General features: G+C 36.5%; 1 protein-coding gene across 1 annotated transcript in view; it reads left to right on the top strand.

Moving 5' to 3' along the window:
* The window catches only part of ALPK1 (alpha kinase 1), a 136,274-nt gene that overhangs the window by 455 nt on the left and 112,581 nt on the right, over nt 1-23,238 (top strand). The window lies entirely within an intron of this gene.

The raw sequence follows: 23,238 nt of genomic DNA, 5'->3' as shown, positions 1-23,238 counted from the left end.
GATACACGGTGGGCTATTTCTTGATCTGCTATACAGGTGGATGGAGAGAGTCACACGTTACTCAGTCACCTCCCCAAATCATGCAGGCATAAAACCAGTGGTGGTGAGGGGGCAGGGAGTACGTTTGTCAGTCTCCCTTTCTTGCGATAGGTGTAGGTTCCAAAGGTTGGTATGGATATGGTATTAGGTATGGCGATTGCGACTTTTTGGTACAAAAAAGCCAAACGTTGCTTGAGTTTTTGGACGGTCCCAGCACCCTCGGGTCATAGTACAACTCCATTCACTAGTGTAAGAGAAAGAGTTGCAGGGTGACATGTTGATCTTTGTTTACGTAATTGGAGTCATTGTGCAGACCTAGCCTAAAGCTGTGATAGATATGTCACATGAGTTACTGCAATAGCACCTGACAGAATACATTTACTCACAGTTGTTTAGGTTCCATCATGGTGTCCATTATTTTACTAAAATAAATAGCCATACCAACAGAGACAGAGCCTTAGGCCCAGTTCACATCTGCGTTCGGTATTCCGTTTGGGGAGTCCGCATGAGAAACACCCCCCCCCCCAACGGAATACAAGCGGTTGAGCAGGCGCGCTGCTATGGACTGTGCAGCGTTCCCCCCACTCCCCCCACCCCTTAGGCCCCAGACAGATGATGCAATCACGTCTGCACGTGCATTCAGTTTGGAACGGCGTGCGTTCGAGCTGAATAGCGCTGCTGCAGTAGTGCGGCTTCTCAGTGGCTAAAGCAGGGGTCCTCAAACTTTTCAAACAGGGGGCCAATTCACTGGAGGGCCGAAATATAGTTTAACATTTTTTTGTAGATGATATGCTCCACAGTAGCCCCCCCCCCCCCACAGTACTATCTGCGCCTCAGTACCCCCCCCACACACTGTATTATATGCACCTCAGTACGCCCCCCACTCCATAGTATTATATGCTCCTCAGTACGCCCCCCCACCCCACTGTATTATATGCTCCTCAGTACCCCCACAGTGTATTATATACTCTTCAGTACTCCCCCACCCCACTGTATTATATACTCTTCAGTACACCCCCCACCACACAGTATTATATACTCCTCAGTACGCCCCCACCCCACAGTATTATATGCGCCTCAGTACACCCCACCCCACTGTATTATATGCTCCTCAGTGCCCCCCCACTGTATTATATACTCCTGAGTACCACAACCCCCCACTGTATTATATGCTCCTCAATACCCCCCCCACACACACACCCACATACACACACTGTATTATATACTCCTCAGTACCACCTCCCTCACTGTATTATATGCTCCTCAGTGCAACACACACACTCTATCATACTTAGCCATGAAGAGCCACCGCCGCGTGTCCTCCTCCTTCAGACTGCAGGAGCGATGATGCCATTGCGTCTGCGTCAGGGGCAGAGGTCACTCTCTGTAGTCAGTGTAGGCTGCGGTCGCACGGCCTAAACTGACAGCTTTCAGGCCATAATCGGTGGGCCGGATAAATGTCCTCGGCGGGCCGCATGTGGCCTGCAGGCTATAGTTTGAGGACCCCTGGGCTAAGAACCACTCCTATAGACTTTAATGGGGTTGTGTGTTTTCTGCGCAGTGTCTGCACGAGTCATGCAGAGAGGAAAGTAGATCATGAAGTAATTTTCTCTCTGCACATTTCGTGTGGACACTGCGCTGAAAACACACGGACCCCATTATAGTCTATGGGGTCCGTGTGCTTTCATTGCTTACTGATTGTCAATGCGTTCGGTATTCCATTCGGGGGGGTTCCTATGCAGACTTCCCCAACGGAATACCGAATGCAGATGTGAACCAGGCCTTACTATTATGGGTGAGTTCACACCTGCGCCCGGTCTCTGCTTTCAGGTTTCCATGTTCTGCCCAAGAAACTGGACAGGAGACGGAAACCTGCAGTCAGTTTTCAAACTCATTCATTTGAGTGGGTTTGCAAAGTGTCCGTCCGTGAGCGCCAATGATAGGGAGAGTTCACATCTGTGCCTGGTCTCCACTTTGTGGGTTTCCGTCTTCTGCCGACAGGAGATGGAAACCCGGCAGTCAGTGTCCGCCCGTGAGCGTCTTCTGGTCTCCCCGGCAAAACCGTTTTTTTAACCAGATACAAAGTCGGACATGCAGGACTTTGTGTGCGGTTAAAAAAAAAACAGTTTTGCCATGCAGACCAGAAGACGCTCACAGGCGGCCACTGACTGCCGCGTTTCCATCTCCTGTCGGCAGAAGACAGAAACCCTCAAAGTGGAGACCTGGTGCAGATGTGAACTCGCTCTGTCATTGTTTTTAACAGTAATATTATTTTATTACTATAATGATTGTGAGTATGTTACCAGTATGTTATTGTTAGTATGTTTCTCTTTATGAGCACTGTATCAAAACAGCCATGACTTTCAGTTTTTATTATTTTTCAATATTTTTCCAAAAGATAGATCTTTGTGTTTTGTAGCTTTGCTGCTTTCCTACTGCTAGTATGTAATAGTGCTGATGGGGATATTTCATCTACATGTTCACTGTGGTATCATTCAGAGAATGTGAATTGCAGTGGCAGCATGTAGCCCATCTCTGTAACAGCCGTCCATGGTATAGGCTCAATATGTACAGCCCTAGTGTGAGAAGCTTTAACTCCTCCAGCACCTTAGACCACCAGGGAACTTTTAACTATGCAATATTTCTTTCCTATTTGGCGTTACCTAAACCAGGCTGTGTGTTATAGTCAGAGAAATAATGCGCTTATCTAACCAGTAGAAAACTTCATTTATACACTAAGTACAGTAGAAGTAAAATAGTCAAGCATCATACTATCAGTGCATCTGCTATCTGCCACTAGCTGGGTAACACTCTACAGCTAAAGATAGGCTCTACTTTAATTTGTAGTAAAATATTCATTATATATATCTTGTCATAGTTCAAGGATATCCTTGTCATGCTGGTAGAAGGCTTACGTGCATCATTTGTATGCTTTTAAGAGGCAAGGTAGTGTTACATTGTGGTATTACGTTATTACACAGTATCTTGTGACTTGTATACTTTTAGGAGAAGGCATGTTATAGCAAGTGGCTCAATAATAAGGTAGATATATGGCCCAAGGCAGAAAATCCTAGGCTATCTTCGTTTACCTTGAACAATTTAATATTACATCATGTAATGTCTGCTAAATAACCAAGCTGCTTAATGATTGTAGCTATCAGTAAGCTTATACTAATATACAGATGGCCATTACTGTTTGGAACAGATACTGTAGTTTCTTACTAATAACGGCAATGGTACGATTCTTAATCTGGATTCTCAGACATGAGAAAAAAGTATGTAGAAATTATGCTATTAGATTAGACAGTACACAAATAATTCTTAAAGTAATATTTCGGTATACGTGTAATGCACACAGTGTATTGTCACTGAGCTATTGCAAGGAGAAACAATTAATGGGGAAATAACTAATAAGGAAAAACAAGTTCCCTAAAACATAACTTTTACTGACAATGTTAAAAATGGTATAATAAAAATAAGTTGCCACACTTCAGCAATAGCGTTACTCAATGAATTAAACTACCTTTGAAGGGAGAAAATAAAAATAGAAACTGAACACTGCATGTTAAAAAGCCTGATGGGGATCCCAGTGACCCCACATATGCAAACCTGTACCTCGGCTGGTGAGAGGAAACCACTGTCTTTACAGAGGAAAACTGCATTTGAAATGCTTGTGTGGAGCTCTTGCTCCACTACATTGATGATGTTTTGATTTTGCGGTGGGGGGGAATGAGAATAAGTTTGAGAAATTTGTGACTAGGTTAAATACCAATGACTTGGACCTTCATTTTACATCAGAAATACACACAGATTGGCGTTTCTTGACCTGCTAATCACTAGTCAGATGGCACAATGAGGACAGCAGTGCACAGAAAAAAACCTGCTACTAACAGCTTCTTTTATTGGCAGAGTTGCCATACACCTCAACTGAAAGCAGGTATTCCAGCAGGACAGTACACATAGATACGCAGGAACTGTTCGTCCTTGGCAGATTTTGACTCACAATCCTGTGAGCTCTCGATTAGATTTTTAAAAAAGTCATATAGCAGGCTTATGACAGGGCAGAAACTACCAACAGATGTATTCTATAGGTTTCAAAACCTAAATCCACAGCTCCAAATTCACTTAGAGTCATCGCTAGCTATGATGCGAAAGATTGAGGTCTGGAACATCCTCAAATGGCTTTGGAAAATCTTTCTGGCAAATGGTGATCTCTGAGACTCGCTTGGTCACCAAACCCGACGTTGCCTTCTGGCACGATCGTTTAGTTCATAGATTTTTTGAAAATCCCACTACATGGCTAGGGAGATAGCCACCTGGAACTTTCAGGTGTGGCCATTGCAATGTATGTCAGTTCATTCTGCTAAAGAAAGAATTTCAGAGTGTAGCCACTGGGTGCACCTATAGATCAAAAGATTTTGTAAATTGCACCACCATGGGAGACATCCATCTAATTACATGCCCATGCCCCTATAATTATGTGGGCAAAACCCCAAACAATTTAGGCACAGAATTCATCACCATTTCCGGGTCTGTGGGTTCCAAGAAAAGTTTGAACAAAAGATGTATTGGACAAATACCAAGTTACACAAGGAATAACACACCCAGCACTTCTCTGACACATGGAAATGTTTTATTGCTAGGCTGCCACACAATGTCAAGCAGGAAGTTTGTGACAGTTTCCTAAATACCACCTGGTACCAAGAACAGATCTTCTTAGGCTTCTCCCTGGTTTGATTGTTGATCACTGATTTCTTCCAACCAGAGGGCACTTGTAACACTTGACTTTTGTTTTGCTTCTTCCCCCACAGAAGCTTTTATTTTATTTCTATACACCTCCCCCCCTCACTCTTTTACCCCTCCACATGATGGCTCAGATTTTCACACACCTGTACTATGCCTGTCCTAGAAATCTTTTTTTTTACATTGTCTTCTTACACTTCTGTGTTCTGTTGTTGTGTATGGCGAGGTCCCCCTTCGTGTTTTGTTTGTAGAATGTTTGAAAATGTTTAACAAAAAAAAGGATAATTACTTTATAATTGACACATGGTTAATAGGTCACCAATATGTGATCAGGGGGGGGATCTGACACCTGGGACCCACAGTTCAGTTGGTTGGGAAGGCTCGGTAAATTGTGGATAAAAACCAAGTACAGTGCCTTATAAAGAATGTATGGTCTGTGCTTGGTATTGCAGCTAAGCCCCATTCACTTGAATGGGTCTGAGCTGTGCCATGTGACCAATGAACATGATGCCATCAACACCGGAAACAGGCCATAGCGCTTGTGAGCACCGCACCATCTTCAAATAGCTGATCAGTAGGGTCCTGACTGTTGGACCCCGCCAATCACGTATTGATGATCTCTCCTAAGGAAAACCCCTTTAACATTTTTGTTCTGTGCAGGATTCTATAACATTATCTGTGAGAAGAACTATTTTTCTTATGGTCTTTTAAATCTTTTATGGGCTTTGTGCTCTTTTATAGAGACTTGTTCAGAGTAAGGGATAATAGGGGGATATTCACACCTGGCAGATTTAGTAGGATATGTTCACTTGACTTTTTTTGGTAGCAGAAAAGAAACATCAACAAGGAAACATAAAAGAAAATGAGACTTTAAAAAAAAACCCAACAAAACCTGGATGTTGGCCTGAATTTTGTTGGCTGTTCCACTAATGTGGACTATGACTATATAGTGGCATATATATCTCTGACCTATAGTACAAATGCAGTGTGAATTGACCTTATTTCCTGCAAATGTGGTCATGGTTTTTACACTTATTTTAATACCCTCAACTAAACCATATATACGGTAAATATAGTTATTAATGTGCAATAATAAAAGAGGGGACATACTAAAAAGAATGAAGAAAAAGAATGAAGAAAAAGAATGAACATTATTACCAATGGGGAAAGATGTAAAATAAAGATTAAGTGAGCTTTCTAGGTTTAAAAGAACTGGAATGAACAGGATATATATGTAGTCTCTACTGGAATGAACATATATTCCATAGAAACAGATGTATAATACTTTTCCTGTGCTAGATACACCAGGAATGAACAGAATATATCTGTAGTGTATAGTGGAATGAACATATATTCCATAGAAACAGATGTATAACACTTCTCCTGTGCTAGATACACCAGGAATGAACAGGATATATCTGTAGTGTATAGTGGAATGAACATATATTCCATAGAAACAGGTGTATAATGCTTTTCCTGTGCTAAATAGAGTAGGAATGAATAGGATATATCTGTAGCCTATAGTGGAATGAACATATATTCCATAGAAACAGATGTATAACACTTTTCCTGTGCTAGATACACCAGGAATGAACAGGATATCTCTGTAGTGTATAGTGGAATGAACATATATTCCATAGAAACAGATGTATAACACTTCTCCTGTGCTAGATACACCAGGAATAAACAGGATATATCTGTAGTGTATAGTGGAATGAACATATATTCCATAGAAACAGATGTATAACACTTTTCCTGTGCTAGATACACCAGGAATGAACAGGATATATCTGTAGTGTATAGTGGAATGAACATATATTCCATAGAAACAGATGAATAACACTTTTCCTGTGCTAGATACACCAGGAAAACAGGATATATCTGTAGTGTATAGTGGACTGAACATATATTCCATAGAAAGAGATGTACAACACTTTTCCTGTGCTAGATACACCAGGAATGAACAGGATATATCTGTAGTGTATAGTGGAATAAACATATATTCCATAGAAACAGATGTATAACACTTTTCCCGTGCTAGATACACCAGGAATGAACAGGATATATCTGTAGTGTATAGTGGAATGAACATATATTCCATAGAAACAGATGTATAACACTTTTCCTGTGCTAGATACACCAGGAATGAACAGGATATATCTGTAGAGTATAGTGGAATGAACATGTATTCCATAGAAACAGATGTATAATACTTTTCCTGTGCTAGATACACCAGGAAAACAGGATATATCTGTAGTGTATAGTGGACTGAACATATATTCCATAGAAACAGATGTACAACACTTTTCCTGTGCTAGATACACCAGGAATGAACAGGATATATCTGTAGTGTATACTGGAATGAACATATATTCCATAGAAACAGATGTATAACACTTTTCCTGTGCTAGATACACCAGGAATGAACAGGATATATCTGTAGTGTATACTGGAATGAACATATATTCCATAGAAACAGATGTATAACACTTTTCCTGTGCTAGATACACCAGGAATGAACAGGATATATCTGTAGTGTATAGTGGAATGAACATATATTCCATAGAAAGAGATGTACAACACTTTTCCTGTGCTAGATACACCAGGAATGAACAGGATATATCTGTAGTCTATAGTGGAATGAACATATATTCCATAGAAACAGATGTATAATACTTTTCCTGTGCTAGATACACCAGGAAAACAGGATATATCTGTAGTGTATAGTGGACTGAACATATATTCCATAGAAACAGATGTACAACACTTTTCCTGTGCTAGATACACCAGGAATGAACAGGATATATCTGTAATGTATACTGGAATGAACATATATTCCATAGAAACAGATGTATAACACTTTTCCTGTGCTAGATACACCAGGAATGAACAGGATATATCTGTAGGGTATAGTGGAATGAACATATATTCCATAGAAAGAGATGTACAGCACTTTTCCTGTGCTAGATACACCAGGAATGAACAGGTTATATCTGTAGTCTATAGTGGAATGAACATATATTCCATAGAAACAGATGTATAATACTTTTCCTGTGCTAGATACACCAGGAATGAACAGGATATATCTGTAGTCTATAGTGGACTGAACATATATTCCATAGAAACAGATGTACAACACTTTTCCTGTGCTAGATACACCAGGAATGAACAGGATATATCTGTAGTGTATACTGGAATGAACATATATTCCATAGAAACAGATGTATAACACTTTTCCTGTGCTAGATACAACAGGAATGAACAGGATATCTCTGTAGTGTATAGTGGAATGAACATATATTCCATAGAAACAGATGTATAACCCTTTTCCTGCGCTAGATACACCAGGAATGAACAGGATATATCTGTAGTGTATAGTGAAATGAACATATATTCCATAGAAACAGGTGTATAACACTTCTCCTGTGCTAGATACACCAGGAATAAACAGGATATATCTGTATTCTATAGTGGAATGAACATATATTCCATAGAAACAGATGTATAACACTTTTCCTGTGCTAGATACACCAGGAATGAACAGGACATATCTGTAGTCTATAGTGGAATGAACATATATTCCATAGAAACAGATGTATAACACTTTTCCTGTGCTAGATACAGCAGGAATGAAAAGGATATATCTGTAGTATATAGTGGAATGAACATATATTCCATAGAAACAGATGTATAACACTTCTCCTGTGCTAGATACACCAGGAATGAACAGGATATATCTGTAGTGTATAGTGGAATGAACATATATTCCATCGAAACAGATGTATAATACTTTTCCTGTGCTAGATACACCAGGAATGAACAGGATATATCTGTAGTGTATAGTGGAATGAACATATATTCCATAGAAATAGATGTATAACACTTTTCCTGTGCTAGATACACCAGGAATGAACAGGGTATATCTGTAGTCTATAGTGGAATGAACATATATTCCATAGAAACAGATGTATAACACTTTTCCTGTGCTAGATACACCAGGAATGAACAGGATATATCTGTAGTGTATAGTGGAATGAACATATATTCCATAGAAACAGATGTATAATACTTTTCCTGTGCTAGATACACCAGGAATGAACAGGATATATCTGTAGTCTCTGCTGGAATGAACATATATTCCATAGAAACAGATGTATAACACTTTTCCTGTTCTAGATACACCAGGAATGAAAAGGATATATCTGTAGTGTATAGTGAAATGAACATATATTCCATAGAAACAGATGTATAACACTTTTCCTGTGCTAGATACACCAGGAATGAACAGGATATATCTTTAGTGAATAAAGAAATGAACATATATTCCACAGAAACAGATGTATAACACTTTTCCCGTGCTAGATACACCAGGAATGAACAGGATATATCTGTAGTGTATAGTGGACTGAACATATATTCCATAGAAACAGATGTATAACACTTTTCCTGTGCTAGATACACCAGGAATGAACAGGATATATCTGTAGAGTATAGTGGAATGAACATGTATTCCATAGAAACAGATGTATAATACTTTTCCTGTGCTAGATACACAAGGAATGAACAGGATATATCTGTAGTCTATAGTGGACTGAACATATATTCCATAGAAACAGATGTACAACACTTTTCCTGTGCTAGATACACCAGGAATGAACAGGATATATCTGTAGTGTATACTGGAATGAACATATATTCCATAGAAACAGATGTATAACACTTTTCCTGTGCTAGATACACCAGGAATGAACAGGATATATCTGTAGTGTATAGTGGAATGAACATATATTCCATAGAAAGAGATGTACAGCACTTTTCCTGTGCTAGATACACCAGGAATGAACAGGATATATCTGTAGTCTATAGTGGAATGAACATATATTCCATAGAAACAGATGTATAATACTTTTCCTGTGCTAGATACACCAGGAATGAACAGGATATATCTGTAGTCTATAGTGGACTGAACATATATTCCATAGAAACAGATGTACAACACTTTTCCTGTGCTAGATACACCAGGAATGAACAGGATATATCTGTAGTGTATACTGGAATGAACATATATTCCATAGAAACAGATGTATAACACTTTTCCTGTGCTAGATACACCAGGAATGAACAGGATATATCTGTAGTGTATAGTGGAATGAACATATATTCCATAGAAACAGATGTATAACCCTTTTCCTGCGCTAGATACACCAGGAATGAACAGGATATATCTGTAGTGTATAGTGAAATGAACATATATTCCATAGAAACAGGTGTATAACACTTCTCCTGTGCTAGATACACCAGGAATAAACAGGATATATCTGTATTCTATAGTGGAATGAACATATATTCCATAGAAACAGATGTATAACACTTTTCCTGTGCTAGATACACCAGGAATGAACAGGACATATCTGTAGTCTATAGTGGAATGAACATATATTCCATAGAAACAGATGTATAACACTTTTCCTGTGCTAGATACAGCAGGAATGAAAAGGATATATCTGTAGTATATAGTGGAATGAACATATATTCCATAGAAACAGATGTATAACACTTCTCCTGTGCTAGATACACCAGGAATGAACAGGATATATCTGTAGTGTATAGTGGAATGAACATATATTCCATCGAAACAGATGTATAATACTTTTCCTGTGCTAGATACACCAGGAATGAACAGGATATATCTGTAGTCTATAGTGGAATGAACATATATTCCATAGAAATAGATGTATAACACTTTTCCTGTGCTAGATACACCAGGAATGAACAGGATATATCTGTAGTGTATAGTGGAGTGAACATATATTCCATAAAAACAGATGTATAATACTTTTCCTGTGCTAGATACACCAGGAATGAACAGGGTATATCTGTAGTCTATAGTGGAATGAACATATATTCCATAGAAATAGATGTATAACACTTTTCCTGTGCTAGATACACCAGGAATGAACAGGATATATCTGAAGTGTATAGTGGAATGAACATATATTCCATAGAAACAGATGTATAATTCTTTTCCTGTGCTAGATACACCAGGAATGAACAGGATATATCTGTAGTCTCTGCTGGAATGAACATATAATCCATAGAAACAGATGTATAACACTTTTCCTGTGCTAGATACACCAGGAATGAAAAGGATATATCTGTAGTGTATAGTGAAATGAACATATATTCCATAGAAACAGATGTATAACACTTTTCCTGTGCTAGATACACCAGGAATGGACAGGATATATCTGTAGTCTATAGTGGAATGAACATATATTCCATAGAAAAAGATGTATAACACTTTTCCTGTGCTAGATACACCAGGAATGAACAGGATATATCTGTAGTCTATAGTGGAATGAACATATATTCCATAGAAACAGATGAATAACACTTTTCCTGTGCTAGATACACCAGGAAAACAGGATATATCTGTAGTGTATACTGGAATGAGCATATATTCCATAGAAACAGATGTATAACACTTTTCTTATGCTAGATACACCAGGAATGAACAAGATATATCTGTAGTCTATAGTGGAATGAACATATATTCCATAGAAACAGATGTATAAAACTTTTCCTGCGCTAGATACACCAGGAATGAACAGGATATATCTTTAGTGTATAAAGAAATGAGCGTATATTCCATAGAAACAGATGTATAACACTTTTCCTGTGCTAGATACACCAGGAATGAACAGGATATATCTGTAGTGTATAGTGGAATGAGCATATATTCCATAGAAACAGATGTATAACACTTTTCCAGTGCTAGATACACCAGGAATGAACAGGATATATCTGTAGTCTATAGTAAAATGAACATATATTTCATAGAAACAGATGTATAACACTTTTTCTGTGCTAGATACACCAGGAATGAACAGGATATATCTGTATTCTATAGTGGAATGAACATATATTCCATATAAACAGATGTATAACACTTTTCCTGTGCTAGATACACCAGGAATGAACAGGATATATCTGTAGTCTATAGTGGAATGAACATATATTCCATAGAAACAGATGTATAATAATTTTCCTGTGCTAGATACACCAGGAATGAACAGGATATATCTGTAGTGTATAGTGGAATGAACATATATTCCATAGAAACAGATGTATAACACTTCTTCTGTGCTAGATACACCAGGAATGAACAGGATATATCTGTAGTCTATAGTGGAATGAACATATATTTCATAGAAACAGATGAATAACACTTTTCCTGTGCTAGATACACCAGGAAAACAGGATATATCTGTAGTGTATAGTGGAATGAACATATATTCCATAGAAACAGATGTATAACACTTTTCCTGTGCTAGATACACCAGGAATGAACAGGATATATCTGTAGTGTATAGTGGAATGAACATATAATCCATAAAAACAGATGTATAATACTTTTCCTGTGCTAGATACACCAGGAATGAACAGGATATATCTGTAGTCTATAGTGGAATGAACACATATTCCATAGAAACAGATGTATAATACTTTTCCTGTGCTAGATACACCAGGAATGAACAGGATATATCTGTATTCTATAGTGGAATGAACATATATTCCATAGAAACAGATGTATAACACTTTTCCTGTGCTATATACACCAGGAATGAACAGGATATATCTGTAGTGTATAGTGAAATGAACATATATTCCATAGAAACAGGTGTATAACACTTCTCCTGTGCTAGATACACCAGGAATAAACAGGATATATCTGTATTCTATAGTGGAATGAACATATATTCCATAGAAACAGATGTATAACACTTTTCCTGTGCTAGATACACCAGGAATGAACAGGACATATCTGTAGTCTATAGTGGAATGAACATATATTCCATAGAAACAGATGTATAACACTTTTCCTGTGCTAGATACAGCAGGAATGAAAAGGATATATCTGTAGTGTATAGTGGAATGAACATATATTCCATCGAAACAGATGTATAATACTTTTCCTGTGCTAGATACACCAGGAATGAACAGGATATATCTGTAGTGTTTAGTGGAATGAACATATATTCCATAGAAATAGATGTATAACACTTTTCCTGTGCTAGATACACCAGGAATGAACAGGGTATATCTGTAGTCTATAGTGGAATGAACATATATTCCATACAAATAGATGTATAACACTTTTCCTGTGCTAGATACACCAGGAATGAACAGGATATATCTGTAGTGTATAGTGGAATGAACATATATTCCATAGAAACAGATGTATAATACTTTTCCTGTGCTAGATACACCAGGAATGAACAGGATATATCTGTAGTCTCTGCTGGAATGAACATATATTCCATAGAAACAGATGTATAACACTTTTCCTGTTCTAGATACACCAGGAATGAAAAGGATATATCTGTAGTGTATAGTGGACTGAACATATATTCCATAGAAACAGATGTATAACACTTTTCCTGTGCTAGATACACCAGGAATGAACAGGATATATCTGTAGAGTATAGTGGAATGAACATGTATTCCATAGAAACAGATGTATAATACTTTTCCTGTGCTAGATACACCAGGAAAACAGGATATATCTGTAGTGTATAGTGGACTGAACATATATTCCATAGAAACAGATGTACAACACTTTTCCTGTGCTAGATACACCAGGAATGAACAGGATATATCTGTAATGTATACTGGAATAAACATATATTCCATAGAAACAGATGTATAACACTTTTCCTGTGCTAGATACACCAGGAATGAACAGGATATATCTGTAGGGTATAGTGGAATGAACATATATTCCATAGAAAGAGATGTACAGCACTTTTCCTGTGCTAGATACACCAGGAATGAACAGGTTATATCTGTAGTCTATAGTGGAATGAACATATATTCCATAGAAACAGATGTATAATACTTTTCCTGTGCTAGATACACCAGGAATGAACAGGATATATCTGTAGTCTATAGTGGACTGAACATATATTCCATAGAAACAGATGTACAACACTTTTCCTGTGCTAGATACACCAGGAATGAACAGGATATATCTGTAGTGTATACTGGAATGAACATATATTCCATAGAAACAGATGTATAACACTTTTCCTGTGCTAGATACAACAGGAATGAACAGGATATCTCTGTAGTGTATAGTGGAATGAACATATATTCCATAGAAACAGATGTATAACCCTTTTCCTGCGCTAGATACACCAGGAATGAACAGGATATATCTGTAGTGTATAGTGAAATGAACATATATTCCATAGAAACAGGTGTATAACACTTCTCCTGTGCTAGATACACCAGGAATAAACAGGATATATCTGTATTCTATAGTGGAATGAACATATATTCCATAGAAACAGATGTATAACACTTTTCCTGTGCTAGATACACCAGGAATGAACAGGACATATCTGTAGTCTATAGTGGAATGAACATATATTCCATAGAAACAGATGTATAACACTTTTCCTGTGCTAGATACAGCAGGAATGAAAAGGATATATCTGTAGTATATAGTGGAATGAACATATATTCCATAGAAACAGATGTATAACACTTCTCCTGTGCTAGATACACCAGGAATGAACAGGATATATCTGTAGTGTATAGTGGAATGAACATATATTCCATCGAAACAGATGTATAATACTTTTCCTGTGCTAGATACACCAGGAATGAACAGGATATATCTGTAGTGTATAGTGGAATGAACATATATTCCATAGAAATAGATGTATAACACTTTTCCTGTGCTAGATACACCAGGAATGAACAGGGTATATCTGTAGTCTATAGTGGAATGAACATATATTCCATAGAAACAGATGTATAACACTTTTCCTGTGCTAGATACACCAGGAATGAACAGGATATATCTGTAGTGTATAGTGGAATGAACATATATTCCATAGAAACAGATGTATAATACTTTTCCTGTGCTAGATACACCAGGAATGAACAGGATATATCTGTAGTCTCTGCTGGAATGAACATATATTCCATAGAAACAGATGTATAACACTTTTCCTGTTCTAGATACACCAGGAATGAAAAGGATATATCTGTAGTGTATAGTGAAATGAACATATATTCCATAGAAACAGATGTATAACACTTTTCCTGTGCTAGATACACCAGGAATGAACAGGATATATCTTTAGTGAATAAAGAAATGAACATATATTCCACAGAAACAGATGTATAACACTTTTCCCGTGCTAGATACACCAGGAATGAACAGGATATATCTGTAGTGTATAGTGGACTGAACATATATTCCATAGAAACAGATGTATAACACTTTTCCTGTGCTAGATACACCAGGAATGAACAGGATATATCTGTAGAGTATAGTGGAATGAACATGTATTCCATAGAAACAGATGTATAATACTTTTCCTGTGCTAGATACACCAGGAATGAACAGGATATATCTGTAGTCTATAGTGGACTGAACATATATTCCATAGAAACAGATGTACAACACTTTTCCTGTGCTAGATACACCAGGAATGAACAGGATATATCTGTAGTGTATACTGGAATGAACATATATTCCATAGAAACAGATGTATAACACTTTTCCTGTGCTAGATACACCAGGAATGAACAGGATATATCTGTAGTGTATAGTGGAATGAACATATATTCCATAGAAAGAGATGTACAGCACTTTTCCTGTGCTAGATACACCAGGAATGAACAGGATATATCTGTAGTCTATAGTGGAATGAACATATATTCCATAGAAACAGATGTATAATACTTTTCCTGTGCTAGATACACCAGGAATGAACAGGATATATCTGTAGTCTATAGTGGACTGAACATATATTCCATAGAAACAGATGTACAACACTTTTCCTGTGCTAGATACACCAGGAATGAACAGGATATATCTGTAGTGTATACTGGAATGAACATATATTCCATAGAAACAGATGTATAACACTTTTCCTGTGCTAGATACACCAGGAATGAACAGGATATATCTGTAGTGTATAGTGGAATGAACATATATTCCATAGAAACAGATGTATAACCCTTTTCCTGCGCTAGATACATCAGGAATGAACAGGATATATCTGTAGTGTATAGTGAAATGAACATATATTCCATAGAAACAGGTGTATAACACTTCTCCTGTGCTAGATACACCAGGAATAAACAGGATATATCTGTATTCTATAGTGGAATGAACATATATTCCATAGAAACAGATGTATAACACTTTTCCTGTGCTAGATACACCAGGAATGAACAGGACATATCTGTAGTCTATAGTGGAATGAACATATATTCCATAGAAACAGATGTATAACACTTTTCCTGTGCTAGATACAGCAGGAATGAAAAGGATATATCTGTAGTATATAGTGGAATGAACATATATTCCATAGAAACAGATGTATAACACTTCTCCTGTGCTAGATACACCAGGAATGAACAGGATATATCTGTAGTGTATAGTGGAATGAACATATATTCCATCGAAACAGATGTATAATACTTTTCCTGTGCTAGATACACCAGGAATGAACAGGATATATCTGTAGTCTATAGTGGAATGAACATATATTCCATAGAAATAGATGTATAACACTTTTCCTGTGCTAGATACACCAGGAATGAACAGGATATATCTGTAGTGTATAGTGGAGTGAACATATATTCCATAAAAACAGATGTATAATACTTTTCCTGTGCTAGATACACCAGGAATGAACAGGGTATATCTGTAGTCTATAGTGGAATGAACATATATTCCATAGAAATAGATGTATAACACTTTTCCTGTGCTAGATACACCAGGAATGAACAGGATATATCTGAAGTGTATAGTGGAATGAACATATATTCCATAGAAACAGATGTATAATTCTTTTCCTGTGCTAGATACACCAGGAATGAACAGGATATATCTGTAGTCTCTGCTGGAATGAACATATAATCCATAGAAACAGATGTATAACACTTTTCCTGTGCTAGATACACCAGGAATGAAAAGGATATATCTGTAGTGTATAGTGAAATGAACATATATTCCATAGAAACAGATGTATAACACTTTTCCTGTGCTAGATACACCAGGAATGGACAGGATATATCTGTAGTCTATAGTGGAATGAACATATATTCCATAGAAAAAGATGTATAACACTTTTCCTGTGCTAGATACACCAGGAATGAACAGGATATATCTGTAGTCTATAGTGGAATGAACATATATTCCATAGAAACAGATGAATAACACTTTTCCTGTGCTAGATACACCAGGAAAACAGGATATATCTGTAGTGTATACTGGAATGAGCATATATTCCATAGAAACAGATGTATAACACTTTTCTTATGCTAGATACACCAGGAATGAACAAGATATATCTGTAGTCTATAGTGGAATGAACATATATTCCATAGAAACAGATGTATAAAACTTTTCCTGCGCTAGATACACCAGGAATGAACAGGATATATCTTTAGTGTATAAAGAAATGAGCGTATATTCCATAGAAACAGATGTATAACACTTTTCCTGTGCTAGATACACCAGGAATGAACAGGATATATCTGTAGTGTATAGTGGAATGAGCATATATTCCATAGAAACAGATGTATAACACTTTTCCAGTGCTAGATACACCAGGAATGAACAGGATATATCTGTAGTCTATAGTAAAATGAACATATATTTCATAGAAACAGATGTATAACACTTTTTCTGTGCTAGATACACCAGGAATGAACAGGATATATCTGTATTCTATAGTGGAATGAACATATATTCCATATAAACAGATGTATAACACTTTTCCTGTGCTAGATACACCAGGAATGAACAGGATATATCTGTAGTCTATAGTGTAATGAACATATATTCCATAGAAACAGATGTATAATACTTTTCCTGTTCTAGATACACCAGGAATGAACAGGATATATCTGTAGTCTATAGTGGAATGAACATATATTCCATAGAAACAGATGTATAATAATTTTCCTGTGCTAGATACACCAGGAATGAACAGGATATATCTGTAGTGTATAGTGGAATGAACATATATTCCATAGAAACAGATGTATAACACTTCTTCTGTGCTAGATACACCAGGAATGAACAGGATATATCTGTAGTCTATAGTGGAATGAACATATATTTCATAGAAACAGATGAATAACACTTTTCCTGTGCTAGATACACCAGGAAAACAGGATATATATGTAGTGTATAGTGGAATGAACATATATTCCATAGAAACAGATGTATAACACTTCTCCTGTGCTAGATACACCAGGAATAAACAGGATATATCTGTATTCTATAGTGGAATGAACATATATTCCATAGAAACAGATGTATAACACTTTTCCTGTGCTAGATACACCAGGAATGAACAGGACATATCTGTAGTCTATAGTGGAATGAACATATATTCCATAGAAACAGATGTATAACACTTTTCCTGTGCTAGATACAGCAGGAATGAAAAGGATATATCTGTAGTGTATAGTGGAATGAACATATATTCCATCGAAACAGATGTATAATACTTTTCCTGTGCTAGATACACCAGGAATGAACAGGATATATCTGTAGTGTATAGTGGAATGAACATATATTCCATAGAAATAGATGTATAACACTTTTCCTGTGCTAGATACACCAGGAATGAACAGGGTATATCTGTAGTCTATAGTGGAATGAACATATATTCCATACAAATAGATGTATAACACTTTTCCTGTGCTAGATACACCAGGAATGAACAGGATATATCTGTAGTGTATAGTGGAATGAACATATATTCCATAGAAACAGATGTATAATACTTTTCCTGTGCTAGATACACCAGGAATGAACAGGATATATCTGTAGTCTCTGCTGGAATGAACATATATTCCATAGAAACAGATGTATAACACTTTTCCTGTTCTAGATACACCAGGAATGAAAAGGATATATCTGTAGTGTATAGTGAAATGAACATATATTCCATAGAAACAGATGTATAACACTTTTCCTGTGCTAGATACACCAGGAATGAACAGGATATATCTTTAGTGAATAAAGAAATGAACATATATTCCACAGAAACAGATGTATAACACTTTTCCCGTGCTAGATACACCAGGAATGAACAGGATATATCTGTAGTGTATAGTGGACTGAACATATATTCCATAGAAACAGATGTATAACACTTTTCCTGTGCTAGATACACCAGGAATGAACAGGATATATCTGTAGAGTATAGTGGAATGAACATGTATTCCATAGAAACAGATGTATAATACTTTTCCTGTGCTAGATACACCAGGAAAACGGGATATATCTGTAGTGTATAGTGGACTGAACATATATTCCATAGAAACAGATGTACAACACTTTTCCTGTGCTAGATACACCAGGAATGAACAGGATATATCTGTAGTGTATACTGGAATGAACATATATTCCATAGAAACAGATGTATAACACTTTTCCTGTGCTAGATACACCGGGAATGAACAGGATATATCTGTAGTGTATAGTGGAATGAACATATATTCCATAGAAAGAGATGTACAGCACTTTTCCTGTGCTAGATACACCAGGAATGAACAGGATATATCTGTAGTCTATAGTGGAATGAACATATATTCCATAGAAACAGATGTATAATACTTTTCCTGTGCTAGATACACCAGGAATGAACAGGATATATCTGTAGTCTATAGTGGACTGAACATATATTCCATAGAAACAGATGTACAACACTTTTCCTGTGCTAGATACACCAGGAATGAACAGGATATATCTGTAGTGTATACTGGAATGAACATATATTCCATAGAAACAGATGTATAACACTTTTCCTGTGCTTGATACACCAGGAATGAACAGGATATATCTGTAGTGTATAGTGGAATGAACATATATTCCATAGAAACAGATGTATAACACTTCTCCTGTGCTAGATACACCAGGAATAAACAGGATATATCTGTATTCTATAGTGGAATGAACATATATTCCATAGAAACAGATGTATAACACTTCTCCTGTGCTAGATACACCAGGAATGAACAGGACATATCTGTAGTCTATAGTGGAATGAACATATATTCCATAGAAACAGATGTATAATACTTTTCCTGTGCTAGATACACCAGGAATGAACAGGATATATCTGTAGTCTATAGTGGAATGAACATATATTCCATAGAAATAGATGTATAACACTTTTCCTGTGCTAGATACACCAGGAATGAACAGGATATATCTGTATTGTATAGTGGAATGAACATATATTCCATAGAAACAGATGTATAACCCTTTTCCTGCGCTAGATACACCAGGAATGAACAGGATATATCTGTAGTGTATAGTGAAATGAACATATATTCCATAGAAACAGATGTATAACACTTTTCCTGTGCTAGATACAGCAGGAATGAAAAGGATATATCTGTAGTATATAGTGGAATGAACATATATTCCATAGAAACAGATGTATAACACTTCTCCTGTGCTAGATACACCAGGAATGAACAGGATATATCTGTAGTGTATAGTGGAATGAACATATATTCCATCGAAACAGATGTATAATACTTTTCCTGTGCTAGATACACCAGGAATGAACAGGATATATCTGTAGTCTATAGTGGAATGAACATATATTCCATAGAAATAGATGTATAACACTTTTCCTGTGCTAGATACACCAGGAATGAACAGGATATATCTGTAGTGTATAGTGGAGTGAACATATATTCCATAAAAACAGATGTATAATACTTTTCCTGTGCTAGATACACCAGGAATGAACAGGATATATCTGTAGTCTATAGTGGAATGAACACATATTCCATAGAAACAGATGTATAATACTTTTCCTGTGCTAGATACACCAGGAATGAACAGGATATATCTGTATTCTATAGTGGAATGAACATATATTCCATAGAAACAGATGTATAACACTTTTCCTGTGCTAGATACACCAGGAATGAACAGGATATATCTGTAGTCTATAGTGGAATGAACATGTATTCCATAGAAACAGATGTATAATACTTTTCCTGTGCTAGATACACCAGGAAAACGGGATATATCTGTAGTGTATAGTGGACTGAACATATATTCCATAGAAACAGATGTACAACACTTTTCCTGTGCTAGATACACCAGGAATGAACAGGATATATCTGTAGTGTATACTGGAATGAACATATATTCCATAGAAACAGATGTATAACACTTTTCCTGTGCTAGATACACCAGGAATGAACAGGATATATCTGTAGTGTATAGTGGAATGAACATATATTCCATAGAAAGAGATGTACAGCACTTTTCCTGTGCTAGATACACCAGGAATGAACAGGATATATCTGTAGTCTATAGTGGAATGAACATATATTCCATAGAAACAGATGTATAATACTTTTCCTGTGCTAGATACACCAGGAATGAACAGGATATATCTGTAGTCTATAGTGGACTGAACATATATTCCATAGAAACAGATGTACAACACTTTTCCTGTGCTAGATACACCAGGAATGAACAGGATATATCTGTAGTGTATACTGGAATGAACATATATTCCATAGAAACAGATGTATAACACTTTTCCTGTGCTTGATACACCAGGAATGAACAGGATATATCTGTAGTGTATAGTGGAATGAACATATATTCCATAGAAACAGATGTATAACACTTCTCCTGTGCTAGATACACCAGGAATAAACAGGATATATCTGTATTCTATAGTGGAATGAACATATATTCCATAGAAACAGATGTATAACACTTCTCCTGTGCTAGATACACCAGGAATGAACAGGACATATCTGTAGTCTATAGTGGAATGAACATATATTCCATAGAAACAGATGTATAATACTTTTCCTGTGCTAGATACACCAGGAATGAACAGGATATATCTGTAGTCTATAGTGGAATGAACATATATTCCATAGAAATAGATGTATAACACTTTTCCTGTGCTAGATACACCAGGAATGAACAGGATATATCTGTATTGTATAGTGGAATGAACATATATTCCATAGAAACAGATGTATAACCCTTTTCCTGCGCTAGATACACCAGGAATGAACAGGATATATCTGTAGTGTATAGTGAAATGAACATATATTCCATAGAAACAGATGTATAACACTTTTCCTGTGCTAGATACAGCAGGAATGAAAAGGATATATCTGTAGTATATAGTGGAATGAACATATATTCCATAGAAACAGATGTATAACACTTCTCCTGTGCTAGATACACCAGGAATGAACAGGATATATCTGTAGTGTATAGTGGAATGAACATATATTCCATCGAAACAGATGTATAATACTTTTCCTGTGCTAGATACACCAGGAATGAACAGGATATATCCGTAGTCTATAGTGGAATGAACATATATTCCATAGAAATAGATGTATAACACTTTTCCTGTGCTAGATACACCAGGAATGAACAGGATATATCTGTAGTGTATAGTGGAGTGAACATATATTCCATAAAAACAGATGTATAATACTTTTCCTGTGCTAGATACACCAGGAATGAACAGGATATATCTGTAGTCTATAGTGGAATGAACACATATTCCATAGAAACAGATGTATAATACTTTTCCTGTGCTAGATACACCAGGAATGAACAGGATATATCTGTATTCTATAGTGGAATGAACATATATTCCATAGAAACAGATGTATAACACTTTTCCTGTGCTAGATACACCAGGAATGAACAGGATATATCTGTAGTCTATAGTGGAATGAACATATATTCCATAGAAACAGATGTATAATACTTTCCCTGTGCTAAATAGAGTAGAATTGAATAGGACATATTTGTAGCCTATAGTGGAATGAACATATATTCCATAGAAACTGATGTATAATATTTTTCATGTGGTAAATAGACAAGGAATGAACAGGATATATCTGTAGTCTATAGTGGAATTAAATTATATTCCATGGAAACAGATGTATAATACTTCTTTTGTGCTAGATTCACCTGGAATGAACAGGATATATCTGTAGTCTATAGTGGAATGAGCATATTTTCCATAGAAACAGATGTATAATACTTTTCCTTTGCTAGATACACCTGGAATGAACAGGATATATCTGTTGTCTATAGTGGAATGAGCGTATATTCCATAGAAACAGATGTATAATACTTTTCCTGTGCTAAATAGAGTAGGAATTAATAGGATATATCTGTATATATCTATAGCCACATGTGGCTATAGAGGATTTTTTCCCCTATTTTCCAAATTATGGCATGATTTTTTGTTATTTATAGAGATGAGCGAACACTAAAATGTTCGAGGTTCGAAATTCGATTCGAACAGCCGCTCACTGTTCGAGTGTTCGAATGGGTTTCGAACCCCATTATAGTCTATGGGGAACATAAACTCGTTAAGGGGGAAACCCAAATTCGTG

Source organism: Leptodactylus fuscus, chromosome 1, assembly GCF_031893055.1.
Source record: "Leptodactylus fuscus isolate aLepFus1 chromosome 1, aLepFus1.hap2, whole genome shotgun sequence".
Classification (NCBI taxonomy): Eukaryota; Metazoa; Chordata; class Amphibia; order Anura; family Leptodactylidae; genus Leptodactylus; species Leptodactylus fuscus.
This window is presented reverse-complemented; position numbering and strand designations above follow the sequence as displayed.